This window comes from Halyomorpha halys, unplaced genomic scaffold, assembly GCF_000696795.3.
Source record: "Halyomorpha halys isolate HHAL.00 unplaced genomic scaffold, Hhal_1.1 Scaffold1310.1, whole genome shotgun sequence".
NCBI lineage: Eukaryota > Metazoa > Arthropoda > Insecta > Hemiptera > Pentatomidae > Halyomorpha > Halyomorpha halys.
In genome coordinates, this window is record NW_027108292.1 from 308,088 (window position 1) to 328,625 (window position 20,538).

A 20,538-nucleotide genomic window follows, 5' to 3' on the forward strand; every position below is an offset into this window, starting at 1 on the left:
ATTTTTTATTTTATAACCATGCGTTCTTTTGTAACCCATTGAATTCAAAATCCTAACAACCCCAGTTCGTATCCTTGAATTAAATAAAGCATAAGATCTCTTACATCAATTTGGCAGACCTTTGGGATCATTTAATTAACCCTATGATCTTATTGTAACTAAAAAAAGCTTTAATGGAGGTAATCACTAAAAGATGTCGCAGCAAAAATTATTTAAAGACTCAAAGGCGACATCCAATATTATATATACATTTCGTTTATTTTCTTCAATAATAAACTTTTATTAACGACCAAGACAAAAATATTCAATTCTTACCCAAAATTTAATCAATTATGGTAAAATAAACGTAGAATACAAAAATCGAATTAAAAGAAACTTTGTCCTTACAACTTAAGCAAATTTTTAAGGGAACTATTTGACCATTTTTTAAAAAATATTTTACACTGAGGTCACAGGCCACTACAGGAGAATCTTTGACACTATTATAAACATAATTCATTTTTTAATTATTTTTATCTCGGCCATTTGTGAAAAAAAGAGTAAAAATATAAAGGATTTTGGAATCATTATACCAAAGTCTTTAAAAAGTATATAAATAAAAATATTCAACATAGAAAATATTTCGTTTATAGCTATTTTAAAATAATAAACTATACCATAATAGTTTCCAATTTTGTATTTAATTATTTATTTATTATTATTTCGCTTATAATCATTAAAGGACTTATATCAATCAATTTATTATTATTATTTTTATCTCCATAAATTAAATTAAATGAAATTAGATTAAATAATAAATATATATATGTACACACACTAGAAATACTCAGAAATAAGAGTTTCAATCCAAAATTTCGTCCGATAAAAGTTCTAAGCGTCCTTATCTTTATCCGTTTATAAAGGTAAAGAAAAATGTTGAGTGTTTTGGAATGATTATAGCATATCTTATTAAAGATAAAAATTCTGGTATAAATAGAATTTATAAGGAAAGTAAAAATAACCTCAAAATACCAAAAGTAACGCCAGTAACCGTGAAATGAGCCGCTAAGTTATTAACATAGAAAATCATTAAATTAGTTTTCACTACGTCTTGGATCCTGCGATTAGTGCCATGGTGGAATCCAAGAAAAGTAATAAATGGCTTGAGATCGCACTAAGGATGGTAAGTGGTAAAGCTGAGGTTTTAGACCGCCCATATTTCAAGGTGTTTCATGTCCGGTATATTCGTCTTCCCCCTCGTTCTGATTTACTGCAGGCCTTGAACTGAAGACGGTTCATCAAGATGCCAGAGATGGCAAGGATTTTTTTTTTTTTTGTTTTCTTTTACATGCATGCATACACAGTTAGCTAGAAAACTGTTTGCCAATGGTATAAATTCCATTTATGTTTTTATGATGTACTGAAATAAGTCAACTAGCTAATTATGATTGCTCTCTACCTGGAAAATATTGGCAAAACCAACTTAAAAAATATAAAGATAAAGTATAATCTTTTTAACCAAAATATTTATCGATAGACCCGAGCATTCATATTGAGCAGCATTATCTCTAAAATGGTGACAGTTCAATGATAATACCAAACAAAGTATAAGTAAATTCCTTTAGACGAACTTAAAATAAACAATCATAACAAACTACAAAGCATCTAAGGTTTAGAAAGTATAGTTGATCATCTGATTAGTTGGAAATAGTATCATTGTGTAAAATTTACTCCTTGTAGGATAAACTCCTCCCTCCTCTGCTTCTAGAATATGGGAAGGATGAACAAGCGGTTATATATTTCCAACTTATCTATAAAACTGCTATGACTGGTAATCTTCAGTATTGCAAATTCAAACAGTAAATTTTTCCCTCCCAAAATAACCATAGAGAAAAAAATGTGATTAAGTTTAAAATAAGGTATATTTTAAACTTAATCATATTTTTAAACGTAACACCAATATTTAACAATGATAAATGTTTTTTAACATTTGACCAGTAAAATACTTACCTGAAATTATTTATTTAACTAAAGTAATAAATTTTTAATTGTAATATTATGTACGGCAATTTTAATAGTATAATAGTCAATAACTAGGATGCCCTGTCGATCCCTCCTAACACATGATAAGACAACACAATCATATAACTATACTTTCCATCAGAGGCATTGCAACAGAAATTTATTAGTAGAGAAAAAAATCTTAAATTCCCCAACTATATTAAAATACTTTAATTTTCCTACTATATTATCAAATATCTAATTAAATGCACTATAGACGATAGTGCATTTAATTAGATATTATCAAATATCTAATTTTCCCAACTCTGAATTTGAACTTTTCACTTGCCTGTAGTAAATATCAACATTTGACAAACTTAATTTCCTTTTCAACTCAAACACAATACTATATCGTTAAAATCCGAATTTCTTTATTTTAGGGGCGATATTTTTGGTTTTAAATTTTAATAACTCGAGCAAAATGTTTTACCACTGTTTTGGCAGTTCAAAGTTGGTTCTCAAATATCCTAGCTTTTTGGATTTCCTAATTATTAAAGAGGGTACACCTCTGCCCTATGTCTCCCTTAACAACATTTCTAAGTATCATCTTTTCCACATTCACTTATAAATATCCACAGCAGATTTAAATTAAAAAATATTTTGTTTGAAAAAGTATTAATACATATATTAAAATTACTGAACAGTATTTTTCTTAGATTGCTCTTTGAGTATCCCAAATTATGTGGTCACATTGGCAGCTTTTTTCCTTGTCTCAACAAAACTACCACTAAATCCTGATATAAATAGAATATATGATGGATCTATGTATTTTTGGATGTTCCATTAATGAAATATTTATTAAAATAAAAAAGAAAGGAAATTATATAGATCTGAAGTGAAATAAATTAAAGATAGATGGCTAAGAACTTACGAGTGAGGTTAAAAATAACTGTGAAATTTTATATTTCATTACATTATTAATTTGAAATTTTAATCTATAGTTCTGCAGGATGTGCTACAATATTGAATATGGTAGGAATTTTGAATTACAGGTCACTTTGCATTTTAAGAAAAAAATTGACTTGTGAGGAACAAATACTAGAAATATCCTTTTCCATAAAAGTAATGTTTTTTTAAATTTTCCAATGCAAGAATTAGTACACACTAATTACCAAATATTATCACATTTTAGAATCAAGTAATAATAAAATAGTCCAGGAGTCATATTATATATACTGTATTATTAAATGTAGTCATATTACTATATATTACATATCCTCCCAATAGCAGAACCTGGATTTTTCCAACAGAAAGATGTGTAAGTACATAACAGATGAATTCTACACTCCTTCTTTAAAGATTATCAATTCCTTGCTCTCTTGAAAATATTAAACCTGTAAATGCTTTATTTTGATGAGGCAACCTATTTTATTTGCCCGTTTAAAGTAAAAAAGCAAATAGAAGAGGATCCTCTAAAAACAATATTTAAAGAATGGAACCAGTGGTGAGTAATGTACTCAAAAGGGGCTACCCTAAGGAAGTACTTCCTTACAGTTGGTTCACACCTGAAAACAACATGAGTCTTCTTGAAATACACGGTATCCTAACTCCACATAGGCCATGTGGTTTCCAAGCAAAGATGATTATACATAGCCAAAACATCACTCTCTTATGCCCTAATTGTTAGGTGCTGAATAGATACAAGATAGTTTATTTTGTATTAAGTAGAGGTTCTAGACAATTTAATTATACCTAAGGGGGAGCTATCATAAGCATATTGTGAGAAAAGGTAACAATCAAAGTACCAGTTTCAAAAAGGTTTGAAAGCTCTTTTAGGTCTATTTACTTTTGTTTTATAACAGTAATTAATCATCTATAATTGTAGCAAAACACCAAAAGCCAATTTTTGTTATTTTATTGCAAAAGAGGTAAATAGTTATAATACAGTTGTTGTGGATGAATACAGTAAGAGGGCCTAGTTGATCAAGTAATGTACTATCAAAGACAATAAATGATTTGGACATTGAAGTGTTTTGTCTAAAAATAACTCAATTTTGTTCTGATTTGCTGTCACGAAATTAATACCAACTTCAATTTAAATGAACATCAATTACTTCTAATCAGTTAAGTATTATTCTATTATAGATTTGAGGTCTTGAAGAATATTTTCTATAATAGTTTATTTATTAAGTTTTAAACATATAATTAAAAGAAAAATCATTAAAGAATTAATAAAATATTTACTAATAGAAATGGAATCATTTATGCAGTTATGTAGCTGTAAGACTAATTGTGTTTCTATCTACTATCAAGTAAAAGACTTATGTAAACAGAAAATACAAGTTAAAGACCTAAGTTGGAAGAAATTGAAATTTGTGAAGCTTAATATTTTACCATCAATTATGAGTTGTAAAAGGTACATAAATGACTGACCACCAGGAATAAATTTTGTCATTTTATCACTAAATTTTCTTTAACATCAAATTCTACAACCATTTTGTCATCTTGACACAGTTGAAATTATAAAGAAAACACAAGTTTTTTTTTATTGTGAAGCTTGAACCTTTGTATGAATTTATTGTAGTGAATGTTACATTTCAGGTAATACATGTGTTTACTGCATAACATCTCACTATCACAAGGAAAATACTTGACTATTTTCAGTGAACTGTGAACACTGTTTAAACATTTTCAGTCCTTGCTTTGGAGTCAGTTTCAGTCATCTCCTGAGCCTCAATGGTTTGGCAACATCCAAGGAGTTAGTCCTCTTCTTCCAAGGTTGTAAAGGACTGGATCCACTTGAGTTTTCGACCTATAAAGAACTCTAGGTTAAACAGGTTGTTTCTTCAGTGACTAGCAGAGAAAAATTGTCCCATGTTAAGATATAGAGCCTGTTTTATCCCAAAAATTTAGCCTTTAGTTGCTGAAAGACAATACAATTCATGAAATGTTTTCATCAGCCTCAGAGATGCCACAGCATAAGAGGTCTGTGTACTTCTCAGGGCTATGGACCTTGGCTTGAAAGCCTATCAGCCCTAAGACAGACCTTCAGAGTCTCTTTCTTGAATATTTGTTTCATCATGTGTACCTGCAGCAGTAGGTTATTAGCATTACCACCTCCTGAAATAATCTGTATCGCCTCATGGGATACAGTTGAGTATATAGTGGTGACTTCCATCAAGCCTTCCTCTGGGTTTTTCCCAATCCAGTTCTTTATAGTATTGAGAGACTATATAGAATAATAGAAAAGATAAAGTGAATAGAATTTTGAATAAATATTTGAATTTTAGTTTCAGAACACTATCAGGTAAAAAAATTACTCTTACAACCCATGAAGGGTGTTAGATTCAATACTTAGTAAGGTTTTATGTTTCTTGACTTTACATTTGTGCAAATACATAATCCATTGGTATCTCTCTCAACCTGAAGTACTTTTTCCTGTAATATTTGTTCCATGAGGGTCTCCTGACCCCAAGGTTGACCCACTGAGGATATAACATAATAAATAATATGTTAGCTATGTTCTCTCGGAGCCATTAGTGACTAAGAAGTAGGTCTTAGCAACCTCAGAACTGCTGTGGTGCCGGTTCAAATCTGGCCTGCGGTGTCTATTTTTATTTCATGGACGAGTGGAGGTTCCTCGCAATGATAACTTGATATTTAAAGTCCTCTAGCATGATTAAAATAGGGTGGTACCCTATAGATGACTCCCGTTTGTGAGAAATAACCAGGCATGGTGTAATAAACAAAAAACTACAAAGCTATGTCCACCCAAACTTTATGGCTGAGAGAGCCCTGATTTCCATGAAATTTTCATGACTTATGTCACCATCTTGAAATATTACAAACTAAACTGTACCGTCCATGTAATAGTCTACAGTTTTTCCTATACTTCATTGAATGCTTGAAGGGCATCTATGGAAAAAAATAAAACAAATAAATAATTACCTACCTAATTTTTAAAATTCAATTTCATCTTTTTATAAACTGAAAAAAAATGGCAATACTGTTATTAAATGTAAATTAAGGTATTTTGTAATAGATATAGTGATAGTACAAAATACTTAATAACTCTTTTCTTTTTTTTTAATACACATTGTGCTTTTTATGAATAAAAGAGAAAAATAGTAATCAGATTTTGTTACACCCAAAAGAGAGGAGTTATGCACTTAGACAAGCTATAACAAGTTAGTTTAATGAAAAAAACTCAAATTTATGTTCTTTTAATAGCCCTTTATGGGAACATAAATATTTTAGTTATATGTTTGGGAACAGTTTTTTCCCAAGAATTATTTTCCTTGTGTTTTAAAGCCGAGTTATGATAATTTAGTAGTTGAAAATTTTCAATTTTAATTTGTGGGTTAAAAATAAACAACAAAACCCAGAATAATAGACTTTAGACATGATCTTTATCAAACGAAATGAGCAGATATAAAATAAATTGGCCCACCACTGTCAAAAATGTTCTTGGACTTGATGAAGTTTTATAGAAATCTACCACTTGAGAGTACATCTGAAAAAGAAAGTTTCATCATCATGGGCCATTCCCCCCCCCCCAAAAAAAAGAACTTTGAATTCTTGAAATCTGTTTTAAGCTTTGAAAGTGATTTTGACTAATAAGATGCTCTGCTTCAATTCATGGTTCTTTTGGTATATTAAGAGAAATCAGAAGCAATTTTATTGCAAATTATTTATTGATAAATATAAATTGATAGTGGCAAAATCATCAACTGCAAGTGAAAATGCAAATAAAATAAAGTGTCATAAAAGATTACTATAGTTCAATGTTACTGGCTTGTTTTAAATTTTTAATCTTTAGGTAACTTATGAAGGATTATTTTTCAAAGCAGATTTTTTTCTAATTTGAAAACTTAGTAACATAAAATTTTCTTAACCACTATAATACTATTTTTTTTATTTATAATTTACTGCTTGACCTCTTTAGATATATTGAATTTTTTTTTAATTTATTTTAATTATGCTTTAAGCATTTTATTGTATTGTGTAAACTATACAATACAATAAAATGCATTGTACATTAACGTTCCCTTATATATTATATTTAGAAATTTGAAGATACTGATAACTGTCTGTAATGCTGTATTTAAAAATCTCTTTAATTTAAAATATATAATTCCCCTCCAGATGGAAATGTAATTTCTGAGGAAGATAAATAAAAGAGCCAGCAATCAAAGAACTAATAGATATATTGAACTTTTTACTGCTTCGTTCTTGATTAAAATGCTCTATTACAGAGTAAACACGTATCTCTTGGAGAATTAGCATGATAGAAAGATGGATAAATTATACTAATTTACTCAGTGATATCTTTACAGTTTCTTGATTAGTTTTTATACAATATTCATGTATTAGTATAATGGTTTACAATTACAGTTATTTCTTGTTAACATTAACTTACTATTAAGGATAAACTTCAGAGTGTAATTCCACCTTTAGTGGATAGGGAGCATTGGTATGTTCTTTAGAAAGTTAGCTTGGGTTAACACAAGTGCTCAGGGCTCATCACTTTTGGCAGGAACCAGGCAGAGCTTATTTTCCAACCGGCAGATTGTTAGTGCAATCATTTGTAGATTCTTAGGCTAGTCCGCAAAAACACTAATCAAAATAGTGCTCAGCATTTAAAATTAGCTATACCAAATCTTACTCTAATCCTGCAATTTCAATTTAGAATGCAATAAATTTTAAAAAGAATTTTTTCCAAAAAGAAGTTTTATATGAAATATTAGAATTATCTGTGAACTATAGTTTCTTGTGTATTTGTATGTGTTTTTTTTATTTGATATTCCAATTAATTCCATTGGGTAATTGTATACTCCGAAGTACAAAGAATTTCACTGAATGTCTTGATTTTGCTGTGGAATGTATTGAAAGATGTTGTTCTTGCCTTGGAATATATTATGTCAATAAATACAACTTGGTTGTAGAAAATCTGTTTGAGATAGAATATGTTAAATGAAATCCAAACCTTATGGATTTTTGTTAACACCACATTGTAGCCTTGTAGGTATATTAAATTTTATTCCTTCTTATGTTTCAAAAGATTTGGATGTTACAACATTAAAAATATGTATGTCCTTGTAGTATTAAGGATTTTCTATTACATATGGTTTATATGCTAAAACCAAAAATATCATAGATATGCATTGTTATCAATAAATAGAGCAGAAATTGGATTAATAAGATCAAATAGTATCTTTTTAGTAAAACCAATATTCAGCAAATCATACTGGCTGAATAAGAAACCTTACAGCAATAGGAAGACAGAATGGCTAGAGATAGTGAGGCTATTTTAGGCTTTCACTATCGGAAAATGGTTGCAGCTACAGGAGATCTTGACTCTTTAAGTTATAACAACATGGATGGTCTAGGTTGAATACACGACTGAATGATTTGCAGTTTATTGCACATTTGTACTTGGTTCATAGAATTTATTGAGCCAGCCTATCATGTGATTCGTACTAATTCAGTGCTATGCAAAATACAAATAGTAAAAAGAATCAAACCCTTGAAATTTAATAAAAAAAAAAACTATAAACTTTTTTTTAATTCTAAGTTTACCTTTTTGATAGCTAAATATAACTGTTTATACGTAAAAAACAACAAAAAAACAATTTAAGATCAAGTTGCAATGTGAAATTATAAACATTAAGCTAGACACCTTATATCTTTCATATCTAAATGGGACTTTAAAAATGATGAGGCTAACCTAATGTAGTTATCTGATATACCACAAAAAAAAAAAAAAGTGAATAGTAGACTTTATTCCTGTATTGAAACAGCTAGTACCTATCTGAAATATCTCAGATAAGTACTGACCCATTATTGCAGAAATTTCCAGATATCCATTAATTTTTTTTTAACTAAAGAATGAAATGTTTATAATTACAAATTAAAATGATTTACTAGATTTAGTTAATGAGCTGGTCACTGTTCAACATTATTTCATAAGCAGTGATAAAGGTAATGAAACAATTTTGAACATACTTCATATTTCATAATTCTTTATACTTTAATATTCTGAAGATAAATTTCATTACTAATATTTTACAAATGAAGAAATAAATATATACGGTAGTAAATTCATTTTGTGACGCTAGAAGAGATGAAATGGAATTAGTGTGAGGGAGAGGGGACAACACTGGTCAATTTTAGCAGGAAAAGTTTTATATTGTAGCAAGAGGGTAGGAACTTACTGTAACTTAACAATCCCGGCAGTACCCTGTAGCTTAAGATGTGAAATGCCTGATTGATTGAGTGTTAACTTATTCTTCTCTATAATAATAAAAATTATTATTATTATTATTATGGAACTTAATATTTTCTGCCTTAAGTTATATTAGGGAATGCATGATCAATTTGATGCATGAGTTAGTTTTTAGTGGATTATTCCATTTCCAGAAGTATTACTTCTGACAACCAGTCCCAAGACTGCCACAATTAATTTTTTTTATTCAAGTGAAAGCTTTCAGGAATAATAATAATAAAAAATGCAGCATTTACATAGTGAATTTAGGTTTTTGGCATCACCAGCTTTGTTAGAGCTGATCACATAGATTCCTTAAAGGCTCTTCAGGAAATTAATATTTTAAAAGAATAATGTTTGTATCAATTTATGATGAATAACTGTTATTTGAATATGTAATATTTAATTAACAAATATTTTACCATTACAAAAATTTTCAGTAACCATTGTTTAAAACCCAGTCCCACAATTCTTATCTATTATTTAAAAAAAAAAAAAGAGCACATAATATACATCTTTATATAAGAATTATTTTGAAATATTATAAAAAATTTTATAGTAAATTGGTAAATATTTTAATTTTTTTTTTTTCCGATCCCTCTAAAACAGAAAAAAACATTAAATTAATAAGTTGCATTAGATATGGTTACATAACTCAGATTGAATACTATCTTTTTCTTTTTTTGGTGAAATTCTTATCTGATGTTTTGATGTGAATTCTATTAGAAATATTTGGAGGTGAAAATATTTTAATTAATTGTAGAGATTATCTGAATAAGTAGGTGCTTTACAAATTAATCATAAAAGAACATTAAGATGATTAAAATTCAATAAATTACTCATTAAAGACTTTTTAAAAAATGCATTGATTTACAAAAATATATTGAAAATGCAAACAATTAAGTTTTACGATTGAAACTTAAAAATCATAATTAAATTTTAGTCATTTTTAACTTTACTTTCTCAGTAGAAGTAGAAGTTATGTTTTTAGTTTGTAGGTTCTCCGTAAGATCGCAGCATCAGCCTCCAATAGGGGTACTGTTATCAGTTCTGGCAATTTCAATAGAAAAAATAATATATTATTATAAGATGCTGAAAATCACCACAAGAGTTGTAACTTTCCACTACAATAGTTATTAGGTAGTTCTTCAAAATAATTATAATAAAGAAATGAAGGTACTAGTTTATGAAACAAGCTCCAGGGGCGAGAGCTTAAAAACTAACTTAGCAGAATGTTATAAATTAATATAAACCATACCTCCACTGAAAAGTAGTAAGCCGAAATCGAAAATTGTGATCTAAAGCATTAGTATCAGTAGGAATTTTGAATTTCCCGCCAATGGAATTTGTTTTGTACATTAAATATATTATATATATCTAGCAGTATAGGACTCCAACGGGAGTCTTGGCCGAAAGAAAAAAAAAAAAAATATTTATTTATAATAAACATAAAAAACTTATGGTAAATAAGGGTAGGTGTAAGTAAAATGAGTATGTACAAAATTGATAATTGATGACGAGGTATCTCATTTTTCCTTAATATTTAGTTAAACCTCGTTTATTATAGTGTAACCTATACACTACAATTAACGTATAGTTTTAACAGCATTTTTGAGCCGTTAAAGTTTGGCCTCATGTTTTAGTTTCAACATTGTGTTCACCACATAGTGATAAAAACAATTTTTCATTTTTTTCATACCAAATTTTAAACCCCCTAGTTATATTAAGAAATTAGTCTTGGTCTTAGATTGCAAAAAAAGAATACAAAATATTCTTTGAGGAGAGATGACTGGGGCGAACACAAATAAGTAAAGAACTTATTTAATTAGATTTATTTGAATTCAAACTTATTTACATATGAAAAAAAAAAAAAAATCATTTTTGTTTTGACTGCCGTCAAAATAGCCCTGAAGAAGCCCTGCAACGTGGGGCGAAACGTTGGCTCATTAAAATAGTATATTTCTACTATTTGAGTTTTTTTTTTTTGACCGCACCCGGACCATATTCCTTTCATCTTATTTAAAAATGTTTTTCACTGATCAAACTATTATTACATCATTAAAAATATTCTTATTTTGAAGAACAAATGTAGTTGAAGTACTGTTGAAATTCCATCTCAATTTTTTATACCATAAAACTTTCCTTATATGTAATGTCCTGGGAAGAATTTAATTTAGCATTACTATAGATTTTGTTTTTAGTTTCCGACTAAAGATATTATGACTATGGTTCTTCTGATATCTGATCTAGATCCTTAAGTTATGGACAAATGCAAAATTGATGAATATATCTGTTGTTAAAGGAGAATTAACAACACAACTGCAGATCGGTGCCACCGACTTCACCGTTCTGTCTAAATTAGTTGTCGAACTATGATTCATAAAGCTGGAAAATCATGTTTTCCTGAATAGACAACCAAATTTCTCTACAAAAGCTGAAGATTATTGTTACAAATTTTGGAATCTAGGATGAATTTCCTATGCAATACCAACAAATTTGTAGGAAAATATAGCTTCATAAGGAGAATCTTGTATCAAAAGCTAAATATAAGAGTAGATTGAATGGAGGTGATTGCATCTCAAAAATTAATGGATAATTTTCAACCTGCGTTGGCAATAATTTTAAATACATATTTTTTGTACTACCTATTCTCTCCCACAATTTAGTGGATTAAATGAGTATTGCATGAATATAAAGAATTTTCTAATAAGATTGATTCTTTCCTGATTTTTTTTATCTTTATCGACCTCCACAATGGTATATATACATATTTCCCTGATCAATTGGGTCATATATATGACCATTGAAAAATGAGAGTTTTATAAAACTTTTTTCCCCGTTAAATTTGTTGTTTTTATGAGTAAGTTTAAATTAAGAATATCTTTACATTGTTTTATGATTATTTTGTGTTTGAAGTTAATCTTATATCTTATTTTAAAATAGTATTACTAGATTCCTGATTTGATCATTGACATCACAGTTAAAAATAAAAAACGTCAATAAGACACAAATGCACTTATTGGTACAATTTTCCTTAAACTAAAACAGACGGACATTTATGTACCAATGTGAAATATAAATAAAAATATATTGTAAAAAAAAAAAATGTACATGAAAATAATTAATAGTATCCCTTATGAGATTAAAGAGAAAAATTCAATTTGTTTGGATGTGTAACCGCTTTTTTATCAATTCAGAACATAAAAGTGCTTCTCACTCGAAAACACGGTAGAAACACTATTTTCGTATTATAAACAAGTCAAGCTGATAACTGTAAGATGTCCATTTTATTTTTAAGCAGACATCAGTTGTTGAGAATTAATTTCAGGGCAGTACCATTTTTCGAATCATTTGCCCCAGTTTATCCTAAAAATGAATAATTTCCGGAAATAATTGGTATAATCTCACTCAATAATGTTTTGAGATACGATCTTGAGGATTTTATCAATTTTTTTCTCATTTTATCAGTATTACGACGACAGACTCTCGTCACTCGTCGTGAAGTCATTTTAAATTTGAAGAGATAATGAGATAGGGAAGTTAAAAAAAACATTTGTTGCCTACATCAATATGAGAACATAGTATTATTTTTGTTTCGATATTTGCCAATTTTTCTCCTCCTCCATATTGTTCTAAAGTAGGTTACTGCTGCAAGCATTAGTATAGTGCTATTAGTTTTGATTGACTTTTATTGTTTGTCCAATAATTTCACTTTTTATTAATTTTTAATTGGTGACTGTGGTTATAAGGATGTGGTAATTAGAAAATAAAGTGGGATCAGAAACTGAAGCGACTACCCATTTAGTAGTATCCAGTAATCACGTATAATTTGAGCTGCGATGCCATCTTGGATAGCTTTGAGTTGCCACCATTTACTACCTGTCTCTGTAGATCCTCAGCTGTTATAGCTAAATGAAATAACTTAAATAATAACGGATGGCTGTGTAACTTTAAATTGACGATGGGTTACTAAATGGGCAATTGTTTTAGTATTTTATTCCATTTAATATTTGTAAATTAATATATTCTTATAACCATCCACTCGACTTGGTTGAAAAAACAAATAAATAAATAGTAAAATAGTTAGATAAACAATATAATCCATTCCAAACTATTTAACACTGTGTTTGCTGAAAACTACATAAGAAACATTTTGTGTGAAAAAAAAATAGGATCAAGAAGAGAAAGGTAGATCAAAAATATTACAAGGTATTCCAATAGTTGAAGGTATTTAAAGTTTCTTTAACCTACCAACGTAATATCTCTTCGAAATGAGACTTGTTCCTCAAAGTTATGTATACCGTTGGAAAGCTGCTGAAATGAAGCAGAGAGAAAAACACCTTATTAAAAAAGTACGGCTGCCCAACTGCATTAGGTTGCTACACACACATACTTGGACTAGTTGGACAATTGGTAATTATTCTTACATCACTTAAATCGTAAAACATTTTTTTTTTTTTGTAAAATCAAAACACTTTAAAATTCAAACATTTTATTTATGTAAAGTAGTCAATCACATTTCAGTAGAAAATGGGCCGATTTGGAATTTAATATAGATTCAAAACAGCCTCTATTTTCTTTCACCTGATGCTGTTGCCATATGAACTCTGATAAATAAGATTTCAAATGAGGTCTGGCCGTCCCCCTATATCTCTTGTTCCTCCATTTAGCAATCCTCCCCACATTCTCTCAACTGTTTGTTATGAACTCCTGTATCAGGATTAATAAAATTGTATTTATGATTAACCTTAGCATGTAGGAATCCTTCTTTTATTATTGCATTTGTTTGGTAACCTTTCCAACTGTCAGAACAAATTATACTACCATCGGCAATGTTTTCAATAATTTTATCAAGAAGGATAGAACCAGTTCTATTAGGACCAGTGTCAACAAATGAATCTTTTGTTTCTCTACATATACCACCAAACACACACTGTTCTGGTAATACTCAACCACAATTATTTTTACGTTTAGTAAACAACCTTTCATCAATAACCGATAAATCAAGCTGCTTTACACATAATTTAACAGATATCAGCTCTTAGCACCAGCAATATATGAATCTTAAAGCTGAACAAAATGGAATTCTGCTCAACTCAAACCAGGTGTCTTTTCAAAGTCCCACTTGCTGATCACACTTTTACCAAAATATAGTTTAATGTCATGGGAATTGTTACAAGCACGTTTTTTAGGTAAAATATTTCAATCCTGAAGAAATAAAATTGCAACTTGTTCTGTTTTTGGCAAATCTCAAATACGCATTTGCGTAGCGCTAAAAAAATGGGGTCAAAAATCACCAAACATCAAGGCAACAAGGATACCGAAGATCACTTCGTGCGAGTACGAACAAGAAGATGCAAGTGTGCAAACAACTGGTACTGGTACTGGTATTTAGTGGGGGGAACAAGTCCGGCAAGTGGACCACTAGGCTACCTGAGTTGCCGCCGCGAACTAACCAAGGTGGGAGTGTCAAGATTCATTTTTCGGGACCACTGAAAAATAAATGTTGACTGCCCCAGGTGTGAATCGAACCCACAACATACTGAACCGAGCGCACTGTAATATCCCGTGTACGTAAAATACGTCCGAAGACTCACGCTATATACTGTTCAGATACAGGAAGTACAGTGAAGAAAATAAGAAAAAAAAAACCTGAAAAATATAATATGAAATTCTATTTTTTTTCACTCATTGCAGAATTTAATTAATTGAAAATTTAAAGATATGTTTTATATATTTATTTTAATCTTTTATTTAATTTAACCTTCTTACAGTACGAAAATTGTTATTATTTATTTCTGTATGTTGTACAATGTATATGTATACTTCTTTACCAACATACATTGACCAAACAGGGTTTAAAGTTATATATTTGTTACTAGGAATATTTGGCATTTTGGGCTTAAAATATTCACTAATGATTGTTTAATTTTTTTACCTTATAATAGAAACTTCTACCAACCAGCTGGTTTGTAGCAATTAATTACAATATCACTTGGTATAGTACTAAATTAAATAATTGATTGATGATCTGGGTATTTTTGGTGGAACTAAATATTACCCAAGATCGAAAAGTGAATTAAGATTGGTAATAAGCGAAAATGAGTGGACTGTATTGGAATTTAAACTATTGAATGGTAGACTGTAGATAGATTTGAATGAAGGCTGACTTAACTTTATATTTTATTTGTAATATATGTTTCAATTAAATACAAACAATGAAAATTTGATACAAAGAAGGTATTTAACTTGGCCAAATTGAGATGTTCTGTTTCTATTTTTATTTTTTATGAACTTTTTTTATTGGAATAAATGATTTTGATTGATCAATTAATATTTCCGTCATTCCATTCTGCCTAGATGGATCTTCATGGGTACTTTCTTGCTTCATTTCTTTTTTCATTAATTGTCATGTCTGTTTTACTTCTTATTTCATGTTTCCGATTGAATTAAACGTTACTCACTCATTGTTCATAAGGCAAATTATCGAACTAAAATATGGTTATTTTAAATTAAATTACTAAAATATGTTGAACCCAATCGCTCTATTGAGGCTAGGTAGATCTTCAATTGTTTTCTATTGTGACTAAATTATTGATGTATATATAACTGAGGCAATTTCATATTATTTCTTAATTGTGGTTGATGATATAACCCTTAAACAACAATCTTAATGATGATGATTTCATTTTATTGCACAGTAACATCCTTTTCCAAAATAACTACTTAAGGATCTAGACAATTCATTTCATCATCATTCGAGGAAGCACTGACTACATTTATCAAGCACCTATTTAACTGACCAACAAATATCTTGCATAAAAGATGTAATAAGATAGAAATACAAAACAACCATTCAACAGAAATATCCTTTTAAACATCTTGTCAAACTTTCATTAATTTTAGTTCGAACAGAAGAATTTCAATGTTTTAAATAAAATGGCTTTGAGACCTCGTAGGAGACTTAACGAGTCTAGTCAATTAGGTAAATTATTGGCACCAAAAGTGAACTGCCATTGTGAACATTATGTTTAATAAATAAATATAATCTTGTTTGAAATAAGTGAACTTATAAACTGGGGTAATATTGCTAAGCATTGTGCAATGTTTTGTACCACTAAACTGCCGATTATTATAATCTGGCTTCGTATACCTCATTTCAATAAATTTGAGGCCATTCATTTTAAATTCACTAATAATTTTATTCTTTTGTTAATATTTTAAGAGTAATCTCACCTTTTTCCTTATTTGAACGTTACCCTTTCTCTACATGTAACTTAGGTACAAGAGATTTGGTTTTAAAGGTAACGAAGACGGGTTTTTCCAGTTTTACAATGTAGCTGATGTTCTGAATTCTGTAAATAAGACGAATGTTTAATTAAATACACAGTAATTTTTTTTTCAAAGGTAAAAAAAATGCGACCATAAGTTTATGGGCTTACTCAACTCTTTAACTAATTAAATATTGGGGTTTTATATATGTTTCAAAGTACTTTCATTTACGCATTAAATTATTTTTCTATTTATGTATGAATAAATTGTTTTTATGCTTTAAAGTTCTTTAATGTTTCAAATTATGTTAATTAATTGATTTATGCATATTATCGCTATATCTTTGTTTATTATTTGTTATTTTTTACTTTCAATGTGTGCTATGTCAATATATTTGGAATTTTCTCCCATTTCTCCGATTCTAACCAGGAAAGTTTTAGTACTAGTAATGTATCCAGTCTTTCTTTCTTAGTACATATTTACATCAATCCAAACAAATAAAAAAATATTAAGACATTCCTTTATTTTAACCTTTCATTAAAATCCACTATAAAGGGTTTAATTCATAAAGGGCACTCAGGTAAAAATTATCAATGAACTTTCATTTTAATTTTAATTTTAATGTAGTTATTTAATTTTAATTCTACTTGGCCTATTCAAATACTTAATTTGAAATTGACCACTTAACTCCAGATGGAATTTGCTGTGCCTTTAAGTATATTTTGAGGTTACCTGTTATTTTTTAGTATTAAACAAACAAAAAAACTTATAACCTATATGGATAATATATCTATTGATAGAACTCCAATAACATTTCTAGAGAAGAAGGTCACGAGGCAAATGTCTTCTTTCCAGATGTCTAGGAAGATTACCAGGTAATTCTCCTTTATTACCAGGTTAAATAGGAATGGGTTTGGATGGTTAGGAAGTTTATAATGGAAGGAGAATCGGCCATGGAACATTTGAGGTCGTGATGTATGCAATTTTTTTTTGTGTGAGAAAGTAAGGAGCAATAACGATTTTACAAAGGATTTTGGATTGGATACAAGAGGAATTCGATGGTTTATTGGAGCCCCAAAGCTTAACTTCGTAAGTCCATATAGGCCTTATTCTAGTCATATATGCAATTCTTTTGTAATTAGTTGGAATTTTAGTCCGTTTTTCTAGTGAGTGCTGTAATAGTGGGAATCAACGAGCTGTTTCCTGTCTTTTCAGTCTTAAGTCAGTTGTTTGTTCAGATGTAGTCCTAATTAACAGATCTGGTTGATAGGAATATGTGAAATGAAATGAAATTAATTGAAAAATAGTTTATTATTCTAGGACAAGGTCCCTTTATAACATTAATAAAGGTAATTTTAATTTTACAATAACATATATTGGCCAAAAAACAGTGTAGCCACACTTGATTAGAGCATATATTAAAATTGTATACACACAATTTTAAATACAGGGAAGAAAACAATAAATAAATTAAAAAAACTAACTGACTAAATATAAGTGGGGAGTTATTAAAGGATAGTGTGAGACAGAGGTTATCGGTTTACGATAAATGGTAATTGCGGCACCAAAGTAAAAAATAAAAATAATAAAAATTATAAATTTATTGGTACAAATTTAAACAGAAAAGATTGACAGCTGTGAAACTTGTTGAACACTCTAACTCACAGGTGTCTCTTATTTAGTCTCTCTTGCATTACTTATCTAAGGGGCCATTTATTAAAACCCATATATTTTTTTTAAGTTTTACACTAATTTCAATGCCGTCTATGAACTCGGCCCTTTCAGCTTTATGTGCAATTCATCTGAATCCCTTGATTATTATTCTCCTCTAATTTAAAATATCAAATTCTAGAGTCCTTCAAGCGAAAAATGCGTGCAAATCTGATTTAAAATTTAAATGGCGCAGCGGGATATTAGGGTAGTGTGACCCCTACCCTGGTGAGGGAGTCATGAAAGAAAAATGGAAAGATGTTTTCAACGGAATGTCGGGTATGCGAATGTCAATGAGCTCATGAGGACCCGAGGGCCGTCACGATTCCTGGAAAACGGAGATATAAAGGTCACTTCAAGGACGAGAAGCATCGTAGCGGAGAAAGTACATCCTGTCTATCAATCTAGATATGGGGGAGGTACTTGATGTTAGTAGTTGGATAGGATATGTGGGTGGTACTTGAGGTCAGTAGTTGTCTATTTCAGTTTGGTTAGTTTAGTCAATATATTTATATAAAATAAGTGGTACTGTACATTTAAACCATAGGACCCCTACTGTTTATTGACCATAGGTAAGCCAGGGGGAGGGAGGAGGGGTTAGGCAACAACAATTTTTGTGAGGCTTTGTTAGATCTATTTTGCTATTTACCATTTCGGATTTATAGATATGGCAAGCAAGAAGATTTTAACAGGTAAATGCCAAATAAATGTGTCTCAAAATGCGTTAATCAACTTAAATTTTAAATGTTTTCCGAGTGAGGTGCTTCACACTTGCCATAAGTCGGGAGTGAGGGTTGGCCGCTCATGGTTCAATGCTTGTATGGGTAGGGAACCACTAATAGCCAATTTTATTCAGAAATAAATAATAGTGATCTATTTAATATGATATAGAAATTCTACCAAGATTTATAAAAATACAGTAAAAAATATATGTAAAACATTTTAACTAGAACATTTAATGTGACAATGATCGTGAACGGTAGGTAAAATTAAGAGTTCAGCTCTGAAAAGAAATTAATTTAGAAGAAAAAAAGTATATAATTAGTAGTAGCAGATATAATAGTTATAAGCAGATATAATATTTCATTCCGGAAAACAAATATTCAAAATAAACGGACCTTATGAGACGAGACCAAGTGACTTAAGTGCCACAGATTTGAAAAAAATGCCTTTCCTACAAAAATAATCTTTGTGCTTCAATCAATATATTTCATACAAATTTAACTCTAGAATCGATCTCTATTCATTTGAAACAACAGGAAATATACGGAGATCTTTGTATGACCTCACCTATCTTTCCCCACTCAGTGAATTTTAGAGTTTAAGATATTTTTTTTATTGACATAATTTGTTGACACTTAAATCAGTGAAACCCAACGCTTCATATATATTTGGTACACTAATAGAATAACCATCAGATGCATGCTAGCATGTAGTGAAAATGACAGGTGGTAACCTTAAAAGACTTGACCCCATCATCCAGCGTTTAGTCTGAGCCTAGAAGCTATTGGGAAACTGCGACCAACGCTACTACGCATGGAGAAGCCTCGTGTTCCCATCAGAACCTATTAGGTCAGCTTATTGAGCTTGTGTAATGTAATGTATGTGACCTATTGTTCGTCATTCCTGTGGTCAATAGGTTTCCAAGATCCAAAAAGTAGCCTTAGATGAAGGTCTAAAAGAACTAGATTGGTTATACGGTGGGAAATCAGTCGGTTTTCCTTCCAATAATTTACCATTTTTCCAAGATTTACAAATGGACTAAGGCATTTCGTTTATTCCTTTACTAAAGATTTGTTTATTTGTATGTGTTTTACAATCAGTTTTTCCTATATCTCCTATCTTATATCACCCATCAACTTTCGTTACCATGTATATAAATATACAGATATTAATAAGATGAAATGAATGCTTACTTCATGTTAAATAAAAGCGTACAATTCCATTAGCCAATAATGGAATGTATCCTCATATACAATATAGTTCACAAAAGAATACCTGGCTGACCTACTTACGATAAACTTAATTAAACAATTAGCTCACCGACTAGAAACATATGCCACATATGTTAAATATACCAAGCAAATATTTATAACGAATATTTTTCAAACATTATAGTTATAAATCATATTGTAGTTAATCTACTGGCATTAACTACAACAAGCGTTAGTAACAAACATGTTTAAAACAATTAACAACCTTAATCTGACCCTGAAACTAACCTTATAATGCACAACGCACTCAAAGACAATATCTCACTGATATAAATATATCATAGTATAAGTATTAACCAAATATAAAAATAAAGGAGT

The 20,538-nt window shown here is 29.7% G+C and overlaps 1 long non-coding RNA gene across 2 annotated transcripts; it reads right to left on the bottom strand.

Moving 5' to 3' along the window:
- Positions 1-4,549: 4,549 nt before the first annotated feature.
- LOC106689230 (uncharacterized) lies at positions 4,550-20,252 on the bottom strand. Of its 2 annotated transcripts, none has more exons than XR_001344400.2 (3): positions 20,143-20,252; positions 16,481-16,599; positions 4,550-4,792 (listed from the first exon to the last, which is right to left on the bottom strand). It is a non-coding gene; the product is annotated as an uncharacterized lncRNA (long non-coding RNA). The 2 variants fall into 2 exon arrangements; XR_001344401.1 differs by lacking the exon at positions 4,550-4,792 and adding an exon at positions 15,503-15,735.
- Positions 20,253-20,538: the final 286 nt, after the last annotated feature.